At 42.0% G+C, this 19,923-nt stretch overlaps 1 protein-coding gene across 4 annotated transcripts in view; it reads right to left on the reverse strand.

Moving 5' to 3' along the window:
- Positions 1–19,923, reverse strand: part of RPAP3 (RNA polymerase II associated protein 3) — a 102,666-nt gene that overhangs the window by 21,354 nt on the left and 61,389 nt on the right. For 3 of the 4 annotated variants that reach the window (XR_016394914.1, XR_016394912.1, XR_016394915.1), the window contains one exon: positions 12,290–12,401. The exons of the other annotated variant lie outside the window; for it this stretch is intronic. The gene's annotated coding sequence lies outside the window, so the exon portion shown is untranslated. The remainder of the gene's footprint in view (positions 1–12,289; positions 12,402–19,923) is intronic. 4 annotated transcript variants of the gene reach the window in all.

A 19,923-nucleotide genomic window follows, 5' to 3' on the forward strand; every position in this document is an offset into this window, starting at 1 on the left:
AGCACCTAGAAAAGTGCTTGGCTCACAGTAAGGACCTGATAAATATTTGTTAAAAAAAAGATTATACATAGGAAGAAGACATTCATTCCTCCATCCCTTCACTGAGATAGGCTACTTGAAAAAAATGCAGATACCAACTAGGGCTTATGTTCATTCAGTAAGTCTGGATTGGGACCTAGGAATCAGAATGATTTTTAACTTTTTTATTATAAATATATTCAAGCATAAAGAAAAAAAGAGAATGGTATACTTACCACCTACATACCCATTTCCTAGACTAATAATTGTTAACATTTTTACCATGTTTGCCTCATCAATCTTTTTGTTAAAGTGTTTTCAATAAATTTGAAATTATTTTGAAATTATATTGACACCACGAAAATAAGAACATTTTCCTTCTTAAAGTCAATATCATTATACAGCTAACAAAATTAATTAAAATTCTTTATCATCCTCTAATACCTGATCCATATTCAAATTTTGTCAATTGCTCCAAAAATATATGTTACTCCTAGTTTAGTCCTACCAGGATCCAACCCACATTATATTTGGTTGTTATATCTGTTAAGTCACTTGTAACCCAGAAAAATGCCCCCCTCCCATTTCTCTGGCCAGGCCAGCTGTTCCTCAGAATGGCCTACTTTCTGACATTGTCCAACTGTTAAATTTGCAGTGTCATTTAACTTATTCCAGTCACCCAAGCATTTCGTGTAAACTGGAGTTCGGAGATAGAGGCTGGATTACATTCTGGTTAAACATTTTAGGCAAGATATCATTATTGATGCTGTATCATATTGCAACACGTTGCGAAGTACGTCATATCTAATTGACCCATTATCAGTAAGCCAGAGACAACTTTCATGCCTCCATCGTAAAGTTCCATTTTTCTTTTTAAATCTTCAGACAATCTGTGGAGTAATACTTCAGCAGCACTGGAGCACCCAGTTCTCCATCACTGTATATATAATGGCTTTCTCATCTGTTGATGATTTTTGCCGCAATCGATTACTACATTAGGGGTTGCAATGTGATGATGTTTTTGTCTCTAACATTCATCCAACATTTATTAGCTGATAATAGGAGAGAGAAAGAAAGAGTGAGAGAGAGAAAGGGAGATGTATCTCATCAACTGCTCCTTCTGGAAAGGCAAGGTAAATAATTATTTATTTAAATTATCACTTTTCAGAGTAAGGGATAGGTGACAAATGGTATTTCGTTTGTTTTGTTTTGTCTTTGTTTTTCTCTTTTCTGAGCATGATTTTATAGACTTACAGATTTGTATCTATTCAGTGTTTTATTCCATTACAGTCTTTCTTTCTGAAGCTCAAATTGTCCCATCTCTGGCCAATGAGAACCAATTATTGGCACAGAAATGTAGCCCAGTCTCACCTTGTACCCTGACCCAAAATCAGCCATTTCTCTAAAAGAACCCTGATTCCTTTCAGTGGGAATAATGGTTAGAGATCAAAATCTGGGTGTTAGGGATACTCACTGCTACTGAGTTGTTAATGCTTCTAGGTCCTTCCAATGGATAGAGGTAGGGGGAAATATACATGTATATATTTTTAAATCATATGTTCATATTGAAATTTGCAATTCAAATTTAACAATACAGAGGTCTTTAACTTTTTTGATTTTTAACTTAACACTGCTTTTCTCTTATACTAAAAATTTACTTGCTAACATTAACATATCACTTATTTGCTTTATCTTGCAATATATATTAGTTTCAAAATTAAAATATCAGGGACTTCACTGGTGGCACAGTGATTAAGAATCTGCCTGCCAATGCAGGGGACATGGGTTCGAGCCCTGGTCTGGGAAGACCCCACATGCCGCAGAGCAACTAAGCCCGTGCGCCACGACTGTTGAGCCTGCACTCTAGAGCCCACAAGCCACAACTCTTGAGACTGTGTGCCACAACTGCTGAAGCCCACGTGCCTAGAGCCCGTGCTCTGCAGCAAGAGAAGCCACGGCAATGAGAAACCCACACACAGTAACGAAGAGTAGCCCCGCTCACCACAACTAGAGAAAACCCACATGCAGCAATGAAGACCCAACGCAGCCAAAAATAAATAAATAAAATGAATAGATTTATTAAAATAAATAAATAAATCAGCTAACTGGTATGATTTTTTTTTAATTAAAATAATATTATAACTTGTTTTAAAATCCTGAATTAAATTTGAGATTTTTTGTTCTGAGAATATATCCCACTAAGCAGGTTAAAACATTGTCTTCTAGACTTAAATAGACATTTCTCCAAAGAAGACATACAGATGGCCAGTAAGCACATGTAAGATGTTCAACATCGCTAATTGTTAGAGAAATGCAAGTTAAAGCTACAATGAGATACCACCTCACACCAGTCAGAATGGCCATCATTAAAAAGTCCATAAACAACAAATGCTGGAGAGGGTGTGGAGAGAAGGGAACCCTCCTACGCTGCTGGTGGGAATGTGAATTGGTGCAACCACTATGGAGAACAGAATGGAGGTTCCTCAAAAACTAAAAATAGAGTTGCCTATTATATATGATCCTGCAGTTCCACTCCTTGGCATATATCTGGAGAAAACTATAATTTGAAAAGATACATGCACTCCAGTGTTTATTGCAGCACTATTTACAATAGCCAAGAGATGGAAATGACCTAAATGTCCAACGACAGATGAATAGAAAAAGAAGATGTTATACATATATACAGTGGAATATTACTCAGCCATAAAAAAAATGAAATAATGCCATTTGCAGCAACATGGATGAAACTAAAGATTATCATCCTAAGTGAAGTAAGTCAGAAAGAGAAAGACACATATATGATCTCTCTTATATGTGAAATCTAAAATACGACACAAATGAACTTGTCTATGAAACAAAAACAGACTCACAGACATAGAGAACAGACTTGTGGTCGCCAAGGGGGAGAAAGAGTGAGGGAGGGTTGGATTGGGAGTTTGGGGTTAGCAGACGCAAACTATTAAATATAGGATGGATAAACAAGATCCTACTGAATGGCACAGGGAACTATATTCAATATCCTGTGATAAACCGTAATGGAAAAGAATATGAAAAAAGAATGCATATATATATATATATATATGACTGAATCACTTAGCTATACAGTAGAAATTAACACAACATTGTAAATCAACTATACTTCAATAAAATAAATTTTAAAATATTGTCTTCTAAGGCATTTAAAATAATTTGATTTTCTTGGTATGTTTGATATATAATTACATTTATTTATTTTCAAATTTAAGAATTCTCTTTTTGAATATTAAAAGAGTCACTTGGTCAAAAAATCAGAATTAAATAAAAATGTACATGAGTCTTGATTCCATCCCTGTCTCCTCCATCTTGTAATTAAAAAAAAATTATTTAAATGCTTCCACTGTTTTTCTTCCTCTGCTTCCTCCTCCCAACGTTGCCTTCCTGAACTCTTCAGTCCTAAAACTCTTAGCAGGTCAGAGTAAAGCAAGTGGCTATGGAGGAAGGTAGGCATTGCTGTGATGGCCCAAAACAGGGGGCCAGAGCCCAAGCTGGGTAAGGAGGGTATCCACAGGTGGCAGGGGCTGGGCATGGGTCATCAGAGCCCAAGCAGGGTGAGGAGGGGTTCACCTGGGAGGGCTACCTGGTGCAGGGTGCTGGAGCCCTAGCAAGGTGTTAAGGGCTCTGGGCAGTGGTTCCAACTGATGCAAGTATCAGAGCACAGGTGGAGTGAGGAGAGCATCTGCATAGGGGCAGAGGCAGTGATGGGAAGTGGGTTACACCAGGTGGATTGAGCAAATACGTGACTATATTAAGGAAAATGGGAGCCAAGTTTCTCAGTGTCAGAGAAGGGAGTTACAAATAATAAGTAGAAAACTAGAATGAATCCTGTGATATTAGATAGGAATTGGAGATATCAAGGTGAACTCTTTTGAAATATAGACATAGAAATAAATACAGATGTAAACATATATACACAAACACACATATATATCCATCTGTCTACTGAGAGAGCCTGAGAGCAGTGACACCCCAACCGGAATGGGCACAGCTAGCACATAAATCTTAGTTTCTAAACACCATTCACCACGAAAAGGAACCAGGGATCCTTGGAGAAGTGACCAGTTCCAGGGCTGGGTCAGGGAAAGTCCAACATTAGAACATCTTGTGCCAGAAAACAAGCAAGAACGCCAAGAATAATGACACCATCTAAAAAGGACAAAGAAGCTCCTACTAGTCCAATCTGGGACAATTTGGGCCTCAAAGTAAGTAATGATAGGACAAATTATAATCCATGAATAAAATAGGGAATCACGATATTAATTAGTTAATCAAAAGTTTGTTGAGAAACGATATTTACATAGTTTCAAAGTTCCTTCCCATAGGTACTTAACAATTACAAGGGAACGGAGGGAGGGAGGGAGGGGAAAGAAAGAAAACCACCATTCTGTGTATGTGTAATTTTGCACTTATGCAGGTCTATGCTTAAAATACATTTCTAGGAGTGGAATTGCTTGGTCAAAGAATAAATGCTTCTTTAATTTATTACCCTATAATGTATTGCCACATTCCCCTGCATAGTGCCAGTTTACATTCCCACCACCAATACACAAAAGGACCTGTTTCCCCTACAGCCTCACAAACAGAATGGGTCCTGAATTTTTGTCAATGTGACAAGTAATTTGCGTTTTTGTGTGTGTGAGTGTGGTTGAGAGTTTTTTCATATGTTTCAAGGTCACAGAAATTCTGTTAAGCCCCACAGGCACCTACAGGGTGCCAGGTTTGGAAGCTGCTCCATTGTCCTCTGTGGTTTGCATAGCTAAGAAGAAGCACTGAACTAGTCAATATTGTTTATGTTTACTGGTTTTCACTGGAGTTGAGACAGACAAGGGAAGATAAGTTTGATCTATTTAAATATCACCTCCACTATGAAACAAACCTTCCCCAGCTTCATTGAGCTGGTCTTAGCATGGTGCCTCCTGGCGTTTTGTACATACATCTATTAGCACTTATCTCACTGTATTAAATTTACTTGTCTAAATGACTGTTCCCACTGGGGTTTTGAGTTTGGAAGATAAAACATTATGCCTAATTCAGCTTTAGATCCTTAGAATCAAGCCTAGCTTCTGACACACGGTAGATACTCAAGAAGTGTGAGTTTGAATCAATGAATATGCAAAATGTATAAGATAAATAAGTACTAGGGATGCAATGTGCAACATGATTAATATAATCAACACTGCTGTACGTTATATATGAAAGTTATTAAGAGAGTAAACCCTGAATTCTCATCACAAGGAAAAAATATTTTTTCCTTTTCTTTTGTATCTATGAGGTGAGGTGACGGATGTTCACTAAACTTACTGTGGTAATCATTTCAAGATGTATGTAAGTCAAGTCATTAATGCTGTACACCTTAAACTTATACAGTGCTGTATGTCAATTACATCTCAATAAAACTGGAAAAAGAAAACAAAAATCAACTGAAAAAAGGAATAAGCAATTGATTAATAGCACTCGTGTTAAATTCACACTCAAATCTAACATAACACTTCTCTATAAACACACACAGCAGAAGGGAAATGATCTTTCTTTCTTGGACACCTTGAACTTTAAAGGACCATTTATTTCTGGCTTCTGATCTCTGCCTAGCATTGCTCAGCTTCACTGAGAAAACAAGTCAGTCTCCAGAGTTCCTGGTCCCTTCCCTTCGCCAGGGCGTAGGGGTAGGAGCCCAGCTCCTTCCACAGGGATATCTGGGGCCGCCCAGAGGGAAGGCCTCTGCACCCCTGCCTCAGCAGCACATCTGTCTCGTTTCCAGGATATCTGGAGTGAGTAGACTTGTCCTGGGATCCTCTCTGATGCCTCTCCTTCCTCCCTCTATGCTCTAGGGAGTTGCACTTCATCTTTGAAATTTTCATTACATTCGGGTTAGAGCCCCATCATTTGAATCCAGAAGGTTATAGGCATAGTGTTCCGCCTTGACTACTGGGGTTCCATTTTTCTCCCTAAGGGAGAAGTTCTTACACATAAAACAGTTGCGACTAATGATGCACCTTAGGAAACTAAACTCACCGTTTAACAGTCTCCTTCCCAGTTGATGGTCATATTTATTCTGAGAAATATTTTAAATCTGTCTTAGAAGACAGCCGTGTTTCTATTACAAAGAGTTACTATAAAAGTGTATGCTAAAAACCCCAGGAGCCACAGACACAAACAAAGTAGATATGTTTAGTCACATCCTTTGTAAGTTAATTTAAAAACATATAAAGGGGCTTCCCTGGTGGCGCAGTGGTTGAGAGTCTGCCTGCCAATGCAGGGGACACGGGTTCTTGCCCCCGTCTGGGAGGATCCCACATGCCGCGGAGCAGCTGGGCCCGTGAGCCATGGCCGCTGAGCCTGCGCGTCCAGAGCCTGTGCTCCGCAACCGGAGAGGCCACAACAGTGAGAGGCCCACGTACCGCAAAAAAAAACACAAAAAAACAAACATACAAAGATTGCTGAGCTGGTCTTCAGGAAAGCTGTTCTGTGTAATAATAATTGCATTTATCACCTCAATATTCTTTTCTTTCCTATTCCCCAAAATATATCTGTTCACTTCTAATAGAATAGTGAATCAGTTCCAAACTATCCATTGCTATTTTTTTAAATTTTAGTTCCAAATCAAAAATGCTAGCTAGAATTCCAGCTTGGTCACGAAGAATGTCGGGTCGTCTCATATGAGGGACGAAAGAAAGTGAAATGTGATAACGTGGAAAGAAAGCAGCAGGTGTTGTGGTTCCAGCCTGTCTCAGAGACGGGTGAGCCCACAGAAGGCTGCCAGGTGCTCCCCTGTGCCGTTCTGGGCCAGTAACCTGTTCAGGCAACCTTAAAGGCCACCGGCAACCAGCACAGATGCAGGATGGAGTCTGTACTTTCTGCAAAGTACATGGGCTCTGCTATCCAGCAGCTTTTACTTCCACCAGTTACTAGGTTTATAATCTCAAGCAAGTAACTTGACTTCATTGAACCTCAGTTTCCTGACCTTTAATATGGAGATAATAACACCTACTGTGCAAGCAAATCAGTCTGTGTCCTCAGTATATGTAGATACTGTTATCTAACAGCATCCAACAACAACAATAATAGTAACCATGGTTTGAGCTCTTAATACGGAATTGGCTCATACAAAGTGCTCTCCATCCATTATTTCATTTAACTCTCTAGATAAGGCTATGGGGTGAACAGCATTGAACTGAATCACCATTTTACAGATGAGGAAATGAAGCTAGAAAATGTTACATTTTTCACCGGAAGTCACATAGCTAGTAAGTAGCTGCCGACCTCCAGTGGCGTGCTGGTAAACCAGCTCACTGGGCAAAAATAAATGAACAAATAAATAAAGGCCTGATCTGTAGCACTTGTCAATTTCCACAGTGTAAATATTCCGTGGCTGATTTCAAGCTACCAATGGTTTACCACGCACCTTGCAAAGTTCCTGCATATTTCGCTATCGGCTCTTGGGAGCCTGTTCAGGCTGCTTCCCGCACCCCGCTGCCTTAAACCCAAGTCTGATTCCAAAGTTTGCTCTGCTGAAACTTAATCTACTGCCTTCCCAGCCACCTAACACAGTGACATATTAGAGGAGTGTAGTAAGTATCTGTCAGGCTGTGAGAAGTGGGAGGTTTCTATTATAAGGAACTCACACAAGCCAGTCTTTTCTCAGTGATTTCTCTTCACTGTCTGGATCCCTATGGACCAGCCTGCATGGTGCACAGCTGACCTCTACCAAGCTCCAAAAACCCTCATATACAACACGTGACTACAGAATTCTATAATCTAGTGGACTGTTTATATTTACATCAGCATATATTCAAATGTGTTTTCCCCCTTTCAACTGTCATGCTGGGCAGACACAGTCCAATGATGCCCCCCAGTGGGGGGCCCACCCTACTGGGAACAGACCCTGTGGACACCCCATCTCACAACAGTGCCATTAAGCCTACCCTTCCCTGGAGACATACTCCTCACAACAGGTAATACCTGGACCAGAAATGGAAATAGTTAAGCCAACATGTATAAAACAAATAGTGTTAAGTAAATAATTTGTAGCCACCACTGTCTAATAAAAGAACAGAGTCAAATTTTTCAACTTTTCTGTGACATTGTACAAATATATTTTTTAAAAGTGTTCACTAGGAAGTGGGTCAAAAAGGATCTTGCTGTGATTTATGTCATAGAGTGTTCTGCCTATGTTTTCCTCTAAGAGTTTGATAGTTTCTGGCCTTACATTTAGGTCTTTAATCCATTTTGAGCTTATTTTTGTGTATGGTGTTAGGGAGTGTTCTAACCTCATACTTTTACATGTAGCTGTCCAGTTTTCCCAGCACCACTTATTGAAGAGGCTGTCTTTTCTCCACTGTATGTTCCTGCCTCCTTTATCAAAGATAAGGTGACCATATGTGCGTGGGTTTACCTCTGAGCTTTCTATCCTGTTCCATTGATCTATATTTCTGTTTTTGTGCCACTACCATACTGTCTTGATTACTGTAGCTTTGTAGTATAGTCTGAAGTCAGGGAGCCTGATTTCTCCAGCTCCATTTTTCGTTCTCAAGATTGCTTTGGCTATTCGGGGTCTTTTGTGTTTCCATACAAATTGTGAAATTTTTTGTTCTAGTTCTGTGAAAAATGCCAGTGGTAGTTTGATAGGGATTGCATTGAATCTGTAGATTGCTTTGGGTAGTAGAGTCATTTTCACAATGTTGATTCTTCCAATCCAAGAACATGGTATATCTCTCCATCTATTTCTATCATCTTTAATTTCTTTCATCAATGTCTTATAATTTTCTGCATACAGGTCTTTTGTCTCCGTAGGTAGGTTTATTCCTAGATATTTTATTCTTTTTGTTGCAATGGTCAATGGGAGTGTTTTCTTGATTTCACTTTCAGATTTTTCATCATTAGTGAATAGGAATGCCAGAGATTTCTGTGCATTAATTTTGTATCCTGCTACTTTACCAAATTCATTGATTAGCTCTAGTAGTTTTCTGGTAGCATCTTTAGGATTCTCTATGTATAGTATCATGTCATCGGCAAACAGTGACAGCTTTACTTCTTTTCCGATTTGGATTCCTTTTATTTCCTTTTCTTCTCTGACTGCTGTGGCTAGAACTTCCAAAACTATGTTGAATAAGAGTGGTGAGAGTGGGCAACCTTGTCTTGTTCCTGATCTTAGTGGAAATGCTTTCAGCTTTTCACCATTGAGGATGATGTTGGCTGTGGGTTTGTCATATATGGCCTTTATTATGTTGAGGAAAGTTCCCTCTATGCCTACTTTCTGCAGGGTTTTTATCACAAATGGGTGTTGAATTTTGTTGAAAGCTTTCTCTGCATCTATTGAGATGACCATATGGTTTTTCTCCTTCAATTTGTTAATATGGTGTATCACATTGATTGATTTGCATATATTGAAGAATCCTTGCATTCCTGGAATAAACCCCACTGACATAAATCACAGCAAGATCCTTTTTGACCCACCTCCTAGAGAAATGGAAATAAAAACAAAAATAAACAAATGGGACCTAATGAAACTTCAAAGCTTTTGCACAGCAAAGGAGACCATAAACAAGACCAAAAGACAACCCTCAGAATGGGAGAAAATATTTGCAAATGAAGCACTGACAAAGGATTAGTCTCCAAAATTTACAAGCAGCTCATGCAGCTCAATAACAAAAAAACAAACAACCCAATCTGCAAATGGGCAGAAGACCTAAATAGATATTTCTCCAAAGAAGATATACAGATTGCCAACAAACACATGAAAGAATGCTCAACATCATTAATCATTAGAGAAATGCAAATCAAAACTACAATGAGATATCATCTTACACCGGTCAGAATGGCCATCATCAAAAAATCTAGAAACAATAAATGCTGGAGAGGATGTGGAGAAAAGGGAACACTCTTGCACTGCTGGTGGGAATGTGAATTGGTACAGCCACTATGGAGAACAGTATGGACGTTCCTTAAAAAACTACAAATAGAACCGTATGACCAACCCAGCAATCCCACTACTGGGCATATACCCTGAGAAAACCAAAATTCAAAAAGAGTCATGTACCAAAATGTTCATTGCAGATCTATTTACAATGGCCAGGAGATGGAAACAACCTAAGTGTCCATCATCGGATGAATGGATAAAGAAGATGTGGCACATATATACAATGGAATATTATTCAGCCATGAAAAGAAACGAAATTGAGTTATTTGTAGTGAGGTGGATGGGCCTAGAGTTTGTCATACAGAGTGAAGTAAGTCAGAAAGAGAAAGACAAATACCATATGCTAACACATATATATGGAATTTAAGAAAAAAAAATGTCATGAAGAACCTAGGGGTGAAACAGGAATAAAGACACAGACCTGCTAGAGAATGGACTTGAGGATATGGGGAGGGGAAGGGTAAGCTGTGACAAAGTGATAGAGTGGCATGGACATATATACACTACCAAACATAAGGTAGATAGCTAGTGGGAGCAGCCGCATAGCACAGGGAGATCAGCTCGGTGCTTTGTGACCACCTAGAGGCGTGGGATAGGGAGGGTGGGAAGGAGGGAGACGCAAGAGGGAAGAGATATGGGAACATATGTATATGCATAACTGATTCACTTTGTTATAAATCAGAAACTAACCTAAAAATAAATAAATAAATATGAAAAAAAAGTGTTCACAAACTAGAATGACTGGACTGAAGTCAGTGAAACACATGCAGCCTGTTTTCTGCCTGAAACCTGGGAGGAGGGGACAAGGGGTCATTCTTGGACTCTCTGTTTCTTTAGTCCTTGTGACGCCACTGCCTACTCTATATACCTTCAGTCCCCAACCTTTTTGGCACGAGGGGCCGGCTTCGTGGAAGACACTTTTTCCATGGACTGGGTGGGAGGGGGCGATGGTTTCGGGATGATTCAAGCGCATTACATTTACTGCGCACTTTATTTCTATTATTATTACAGTGTAATATATAATGAAATAACTATACAACTCACCATAATGCTGACAGGAGGCGGTACTCAGGCGGTAATGTGAGCAATGGGGAGCGGCTGTAAACGCAGATGAAGCTTCGCTCACTCGCCCGCCACTCACCTCCTGCAGTGCGGTGGGGTTCCTCATAGCCCACGGACCGATAGCAGTCTGTGGCCCGGGAGTTGGGGACCCCTGCTACATACTGTACCGCCTTCGTAGCTCTCGTTTCCACCAACGCCTCGTTATATCATACCGCATTTATTCCAACAGCCTTGTAATTGGCCTCCCTGCAGCCACAAGCCCGCCCCAGACCTTGCCACGAGTCAAAGGTGAGCCTGTCTCCTCTGCCTGATGCCCCTTAATGCATGAAAGGCCCTTTCCTGGCTGCCTTGTCTGTCTTCTCTAGTCTCATCATTTCTCTCTGCCTTCACCTCCACCTTCACCATGTGCCATTTGCCCCAACCCGACTTGAAGAAATGCGGTTCCCCCACACAACACGCTCTTTGATGTTCTGAGTTGTGTACTTACTGGCTTGTTTATTTATGGTTTGTCTCCCTTCACTAGAATATAGGGTCATGAGAGTGGGAAACTTGTCTGTCTTTTATATAGCGCCATCCCAGCATTTGGAATGATTCCTGCACCTCAAAGGCGCTTTTATAAAGATTCGTTAGATGAATGAATGAATGAGTGCCCCAGTGCTTTTGCACATGCTGTTTCTTCTATTTAAACTGTCCTTCCCCCACTGTTCTTTATGACTTAAATCCTATTTCTCTTCCAAAACTGTTTAAATGTTAATCTCCTGAGAGGTTTTTGCTATCATTTCCCTTCCCTCCCCCTGACCCCCTGCACACACTTGGGTTTCTCTTGCTTCTAAGCTCCCACTACACTCCTTCTCCATGCATAAGTCCCAGAAACAGGGGGCTGTTCATCAAAGACTAAAGTTCCTCTTCCATAGTGTAGAATTGTTGCCAGAAAGTGGCTGCCTGGCCACGGCATTACATGGGCCAATGTGACTAAGCTATGACAAATGGCTGTGTGCACCACTTCCAAACCCGGCCCAGAAAGTCTTCCTGTGCATCACTTCAGTGTCCTCTTTCCTCTATCTGAGGACTGGATGCAGAGGATCTGGAAGAGAGCTCGAAGGCCATGGAGATCACTGGAGCCGTGTGAGGACTGCCTTCCCAACACCTCATTACTCTAACAGAAGAGGGAAACAATGTCTGTGTGGTGAGTCACTGAGGGCTTTGGGGCTGTTTGTTGCAGCAGTTAACCAGTCTAGCCACCAAGCACATCTTTACCACAGTACAGAGGACTGCTGCTGTTCATGCGTCTCTCCTTCTCTGTAGTCTGTGCTCCTCGAGGCAGGAACCGTGTGTCACATCCCCACCTTACCACGGCCTCGTTCAGGGTCTGGAACATAACAGTGTGTGCAGTTAATATGTCTGGCAGCTGGTTCATGACTCCAGAAAAGACACACACAGGGCCAACCCTTGGTTTTCTTCCTAACAATCTTTTCCCCATAAATCCCTCTGCCATTTCCAATAGAGAACTTCTTGTATATGTGGTTTTTACCTTGTGCATCACTTGGACCCCTACTGAGACACCCCACCCATCTTTCCAAGGACTTCTGCCCTCTGAATTTTGTTACCAGGCTATTCAACTCTCAACCTCTACCCAAAGAGCTCATTCAAGAGAAGTACTTTTGAGAAAGCAATCTGTGCCTATGATTAATTCTACCCTTCCCTGGAATGCTTTATTTTTTGTTTTAAACAGCACTGTTTTCCTGTTAAAAATGAAATAAATTGTGCCTAACTTCTCTTCTCTTTTCCAACCTAAAGTCATCATTACTGCTTCTGACATTGGTAAATTTATTTGGTGAGCCCTACATTTAATTGAGAGCCTAAAAAACCTAGGTGGGAGTTAATTCTATTTCTAAAACAAAGCATAAAACCTAAATGAATTCTATAGTAGAAAACGAAAATGAAATGTTCAGTTCTAAGCTCGTGTCCAGACTCACCACATCAAGTAAACCACTTAGATCAGGTGGAGCATCCTTTCAAATAATTACTACTAATAATGAAAGGTACCATCTCGAGAATCTATGTGCCAGACACTACAGTAGACGGTTGTAATGCCATCCTCACCACAACAACAGAAGATAACAGTTATCCTCATTTTTACGGTCACCATATAATCTACTCAGGGCACTTGAGGTAGTGAAAGGAGACTTTTTTAAAAAAAATTTTATTTTTTGGCTGCGTTGGGTCTTCATTGCTGCACACAGGCTTTCTCTAGCTGTGGTGAGCGGGGGCTACTCTTCGTTGAGGTGCTCGGGCTACTCATTGCAGTGGCTTCTCTTGTTGCAGAGCTCGGGCTCTAGGGCAGGTGGGCTTCAGTAGCTATGGCTCGCGGGCTCAGTAGTTGTGGCACACTGGCTTAGTTCCTCTGCGGCATGTGGGATCTTCCCGGACCAGATCGAACCTGTGTCTCCTGCATTGGCAGGCAGATTCTTAACCACTGCACCACCAGGAAAGTCCAGGAGATGTTATTAATAAGGATTCCAGGACACAAAGCATAAGCCAAGATTGGCCAGGCAAGGCGGGGCATATGGTAACCCAGCTCATGTTCCAGCTAACAAAACCCTGACCTACAGGACCAAGTGCCTGACCAGTCACACAGCTTAGGAGTTGGCAGGATTCAAAGACAGGTCTGTCTGATGCCAATGCTCATGCTCTTTCTACTGCCTTTGTCTGAAGTATTGGGGACAGTGGGAGGAGGCAGGCAGATGGGGGGAAGCGGAGAGAGAGGGTGATAAGATGATGGATCTGGTTACATCAACGTGCTCAACCAGGTCAGCCTGGTCCATTCCACAGGCTACCTCTCCCACTGCTTAATTCATATCTCCCCACATTCCAAACCACAAAGAGCCTATAATGGGAAACAGTCAACACATGTTGACTAGCGATAAATTTTCCAAATGATTTTTCTGGGAGAGAGAAAGAGAAAATGAGACAAGAACGAACTGAAAGAGGCTTAAGAACCACAAGGTAATCTAACAGAGGTTCACCGGAAAAACCAAACTAACATATGCAGGAGACTTCACAGACCATCATGGATTTTGAGCTACAGGAACCATAAGTAAGAAAGGAGAGAAATATATACTTTTAACAGAAGGTATAATTTATTTTTCAACCTGTAAGACTATTTCATAACCAACCGATGGTATTAAGGAATTATTTACCATTGCATATGCAGATGGGCTTACATAATAAGGCTTTCACAATAGCAAGTGTTTCTCATAAGGTTAGAAAATATATCCGACTTCTACAGGCTGCATTGTTTCAAAGCAGTTACTTTTTAAAGAAACGTTTGACTTGTGCATTTTATATTCACTAACATGTCTTGATTGCCTCTGAAGAAATATGAAATGAAAAGAAACGACAGGTACTTCAAATGAAAAAAATAAAAAAGCAAAAATCAGTCACTCCCCAGGGGCATCTTACATGTCAGTTCAGACTATGCGGCTTGCTTGATGTAAATCTGTTTATCACTCTTCAAGTGCCATAAACAGATATTCACTTGTTCATTCCACTCCACACCCCATCACATCCGTTAAGGGAAGGGCATAATTATTCCAGCAATTAAACCTACCAAATGTTAAAAATGACTTTACAAGGGAGCACCATAGAGATTGGACTGGGAGAGCTTCAGGATAGAAAAACTCAGTAAAGAAGACACCAGAGAGAAAGACTGAAAGAGAGGAAAGAGAGAAAGAGCATTGTAAAGAAATCAGTACCTCAAGTCGAGGTGGGCTCAGGGGCCATAGAGACGGGGCTGAGGGGAAAGCTGGGTTTTCCATTTAGCTAATGGCTGCAGGGTCTGATGGCTTAATCACGTGCTTATCACTTCACTTTTCCATTAAATCTCTGAGGTCCCTGAAAAGTCATCACTGACAGTACACGAGATACAGCGAAACGAATATTCATATTTCTTAAACAAGCTCAAAAACTTGTTTAAAACCGATGCTGCTGTCACTAAAATCTAGCTTTTATTTCTACCTTTCTGTGTAGTTACATCTTGATGTTTTCCTATACTAAAAGATATCAGAGCCCCTCCTGAAACTCACCTGACAAGCTCTGTTTGATTCTTTTTTTTCTCCCTCTGTTCAGCGATCTGAAGAAATTGGGCGAGGCCAGCTCACCCTTCACTAATGCTGTGACCCAGATAGGGTCTGTTTCTTTCAAACAGGAAGAGTTTTAGCCTCAGGCTAGTGATACATCTAAGGCTGCAGTGAATCCACAGTTTGTATATGAAGGATGTTTTTGCCTGGGGTAAAATGTAGGCATCAGCCGTTAATTTCTTCTGAGTTTATAGAATGGGCCGAGATTCAGGAAAATTCTTTACTCTTCAAAAATGCACACACAAAGGGCTTCGCTGGTGGCGCAGTGGTTGAGAGTCCGCCTGCCGATGCAGGGGACACGGGTTCGTACCCCGGTTCCGGGAAGATCCCACATGCCACGGAGCGGCTGGGCCCATGAGCCATGGCCGCTGAGCCTGCACGTCCGGAGCGTGTGCTCCGTAACAGGAGAGGCCACAACAGTGAGAGGCACGCGTACCGCAAAAAAAAAAAAAAAAAAAAAAAAAAAAAAAAATCTCACAGAGGTGTTATCTTTGTCTCTTAACACACTCAGAAAACTTTGTAAATTTCTTCCCCTTCTAAACTTGGCAATTTCTGTCCCCTTCTAATAACTAACAGGAAGGAAAAGACATTGCCCCTCAGCACTGACTGCAGAGATAGCACTAAGTCATCCTCAGTTCAATGACTCACTTCCAAGTCTCCTCGATTCCCTTTGATAAAATGTTATCATATTTGCACAGCTGCAGTGGGAACTAAGTATTATTTATTGAGCACTTATCGGGTACCTTGCTCAGGGCTAAGCACCTTACATACATTAACTCATCGAAGCCTCATAAGTACACCATGAGGTAGATACCATTAATATCCCATTTTACGGATAGCTAACGATACACGGTTATTAAGTAGAAGAATTAAAACTTGAGTTCGTCTTACTCCACACAGACTTAACTATTATAGAACTATTCTAGGAGTGCATAGGACTGCAGATCCTTAACCATCTCAACCATTAGTAATGATGGGGTTCAGGACACACTATCCCCAAATATGGCACCTTCGTATATTGAGTATTTTAAGCTGAAGGAGTGTGAGAAAACCGAAGAAGCAAGAAGGTCACTTTGGACTTCTCCCCATCTTTTCCCCCTGAAACAGGTCATAAAACCCTCTTGTGAAAAGTGCCCTCCCTTTACCTGGAGGAAAGGAGCATCCTTATCTCTGAAGACCAAGGGACCCCAAGAAGAATCCTGAGAAGTGGGCCTTGCTAAGCTTCCCCAGTTTACTATACGTACTTCATACTCCTTGACCTATCCTATTTCTCCATGACTACCCACTCTTCATCAAACCCAGCATTAAAATAGTCAGTTTAACTGGTTTATTATGTTCCATTCTTCATTTCCTATGAAGCCTCTTGTGCCACATGAAATTTATATTAAATAAATGTGTATAATTTTCTCTTGTTAATCTGTGTCAGTTTAATTTTCAGACCTCAGAAAGGCTGGGACCCGGGACCTGAGACCCTTTGCTGCAGCACTTGCGCCTGGACGCACATCTCCTCAAGCAACAAAATACAAAGAACTTATAAGGGACCAAAAATAACTGAGTGCATGCGCTGTTGGGGCAAATTAGGGACAAAAAGATACAAAAAGACCAAAAACACCCAACTGCCACTACTTGAGAGCCAGGAGCAAAAACAGGTGTTGGGAGCAACAGCAGGGCACTGCGCATGCCCCCTGCATGCAACACCACCTAAGGGGTGGGCAAACCACCTAAGCCACTGAACCCTGGACCCACCCCTCCCCTCACCCTGTATAAAGAACGAGCTCACACTCCCTCAGGGAGAGAGCTTGTTACTTGTTTTCACTCCCCCCCTGCAGGGGCCCCAGGAAAGCCTTGCCTGAGTTTCTTGTCTGGCCTCTTTTCAAGTTCTATTGATTGGGAAAGGTTAAGAACGCTGGTCAGTATTGGACCCAGACAGGGACCCTAAGAGGGTTGAGGGAAACGCAGCCCCACTGCAGGGACCCCACGTGATCCTAAGCACAGTGCTCTCAAGTGGGTATCATTCTGCTGTCTTTCAGATGAGGGAATTGAAACTCCGAGAGGTTAAATGACCTGCCCAAAGTAGGGTTGCCAGACTTAGGGGGGAAAAAACACAGGATACTCAGTTAAGTTTGGATTCCAGATAATAACAAATAATATTTTAGTATAAATTATTCATTATCTGAAATTCAAATTTAACTGAGTGTTCTGTACGTACATGGCAACCTTAAGCCCTTCCTTACAGTGCCAACATGGCAGTGTTGGGACTTTAAGGCTCTTTCCACCAGCCTGGGGTCAGAGGTCTAGACTCCCCACCCAGATATGCAAATGGACAGTTATCAAAAGCTGCCTCGGGTTTCCCTGGTGGCGCAGTGGTTGAGAGTCCGTCTGTCAATGCAGGGGACACAGGTTTGTGCCCCGGTCCGGGAAGATCCCACATGCCACGTAGCGGCTGGGCCCGTGAGCCATGGCTGCTGAGCCTGCGCGTCCGGAGCCTGTGCTCCACAACGGGAGAGGCCACAGCAGTGAGACGCCCGTGTAACGATAAAAAAAAAGCTGCCTCTAGCAGATACTCATAGTCAAGTAAACTAATATTTGTCACTATAGCTAAATTAACCTTGTAGCCACTATGAATCTCAAGCCATATACCCTGGGGTCAAAAATTATACCTTTCTTTTTATAACTCAACTTAGTTTCTATTTTAAATCCCCCTCCTCCCAGAATAGTGGAAGCACTACTTCTCAACCCTCTCCCTGGGATGTGCCACCATAGTGAAGTGATCAAACACTGGTCTCTGTCCCAGTTCCTGGCACACAGCTCCTAAAACCCTTGTAATTTCCTGAGTGATAAAAGCCCTAGGAGCATCTTTTGCTCTCATATTTGGCCTTTGACTCTGGTCTCTGACACAGAGTGTCTAAATCCCTTGGAATTTCCTAAGTGATAGTAGCGTCTTTTGTTCTAACGAGGCAACTCTGGGTGGGCTCCTGGATGGGGGCTGGTCACCGGAAAGACCGAGCCACCATTAGAAGCTTGGAATTTTCAGCCCCGCCCCTTCATTCTCCAGAGAGGAGAGAGGGGCTGGACATGGAGTTAAGAATTGATCACACCTGTGTCCCAAAGCATGGTGTTCAGAGAGCTTCCAGACTGGTGAACACATCCACACCACGTACTGGAGGGGTGACGCACCCCAACTCCAACTCCACAGGGAAGGAAGTTCCTGTGCTCCCGGACCCTCCCAGACCTCACCCTTTGGATCTCTTCATCTGGCTGTTCATCTGTATCCTTTATCTTATCCTAAAGTAAGTGTTTCCCGGAGTTCTACGAGCCACTCTAGCAAACACTCAAATCCAAGGGGGAGGAGATCATGGGAACCCCTGATCTGTAGCCAAGTTGGATGGAAGTTGCGGATAACCTGGGGACCACCCACTTGTGATGGGCAGCCGAAGTGGATGGAAGGCAGTCTCGTGGGACTGAAACCTTAACCTGCAGGATCTGACGCTATCTCCACATAGATGGTGTCAGTTAACTTGTAGGTCACCCGGCTGGTATCAGAGAATTGCGTGGTATGGGAAAAAACAAACCCACATCTGGTGTCAGCGGCGTTGTGAGTGAGGTCATAGCGTGAGAGAGCAAAGGAGACACACAGGGAAGTGTAGGCTTCCTACTCAGCCACAATCCTGGAATGCGAGCCAGCATCAGGCTGCTGTGGGGTCAGTGTTCCCTCTCGTGACCCTGATGTCTGCTCACATTAGGCACTGCTGAAATCCCAAGCGCTGATGCTGCAGGGACACGAAGTCCCAGGCCTTTGGGGAGCTGCCGGAGGCCACATCCTCCTTGTGCCGAGCCCGGGAGCCTGGCTGCCTCTGCAGGCCCTGACTGTGCGCTCTGATTGGGAGCAGGGTGCAGGTTCTCCCTGCTCTCACCACCTCTCACCCCCCTCTGTCCACCCTGGGGACAAGATGGAGATTTTTCTTTTCTAGTCTTTGAGAGATCACACCTCCCTTCAGTGTCTGACCAGGAACTTCTATCTATTCTTCAGAATCGTTTCCCTGTTCCTCGGAGTTTAGCCTTTTGAAAAAAAAAGTCAAGAAAATTCCCACCCCTGGATTTTGAAGCCAGAATCCTCACTTTTAACCATGAAGCTTTATTGTTTTTACTTTTTTCTGGCTGTATGTAGCCCACAACTAAGCAGGTTTTTGCCTATTATCACCCAAATTACATTTCACAATATAATCTTGTAACATTCCAAGAAAACCAAACTTGAACACGAAAAGCAAGTGTTCTTATCCATACTTCACTACAAATTACTTTATATAACATAGTAAAGGCCAATATTCAAACTCTCATAAATAATGATTATGACCTTAACAAATATACATATATATGTAAAAGTAAATTGCTTTATAAACTAAAAAAAAGGATTCCCACACTTATATACCTCTACCCCATCCGCTTCCCTCTGACAAGGAGCACAGGACCAACTAATTGCTTACATGCGAAAGAGACAGAAGGAAATTCAGGGAGAAAAGAAAACTCTGTTGGTATCTTAAAATAGTCTTCTGCCACAACATAATGTAAGAGTTATGCTTTTGTAAATAAAATGTTTATATAACATTTTTCATTCAATACACTGCTGTCTACAACTCTGCAATTAAAATTAATATAATCATCTCGCATATTGCACCTAGACCAATTTTCTAAAAGCCGACTCATCAAATTACATCTGAACTCAAATCCCTCTAAAGGCTCTCCTTTGTCTCC

Source organism: Delphinapterus leucas, chromosome 11 (genome assembly GCF_059928025.1).
Source record: "Delphinapterus leucas isolate spDelLeu-1000000601 "Yukka" chromosome 11, BTC_Dleu_Yukka2, whole genome shotgun sequence".
NCBI lineage: Eukaryota > Metazoa > Chordata > Mammalia > Artiodactyla > Monodontidae > Delphinapterus > Delphinapterus leucas.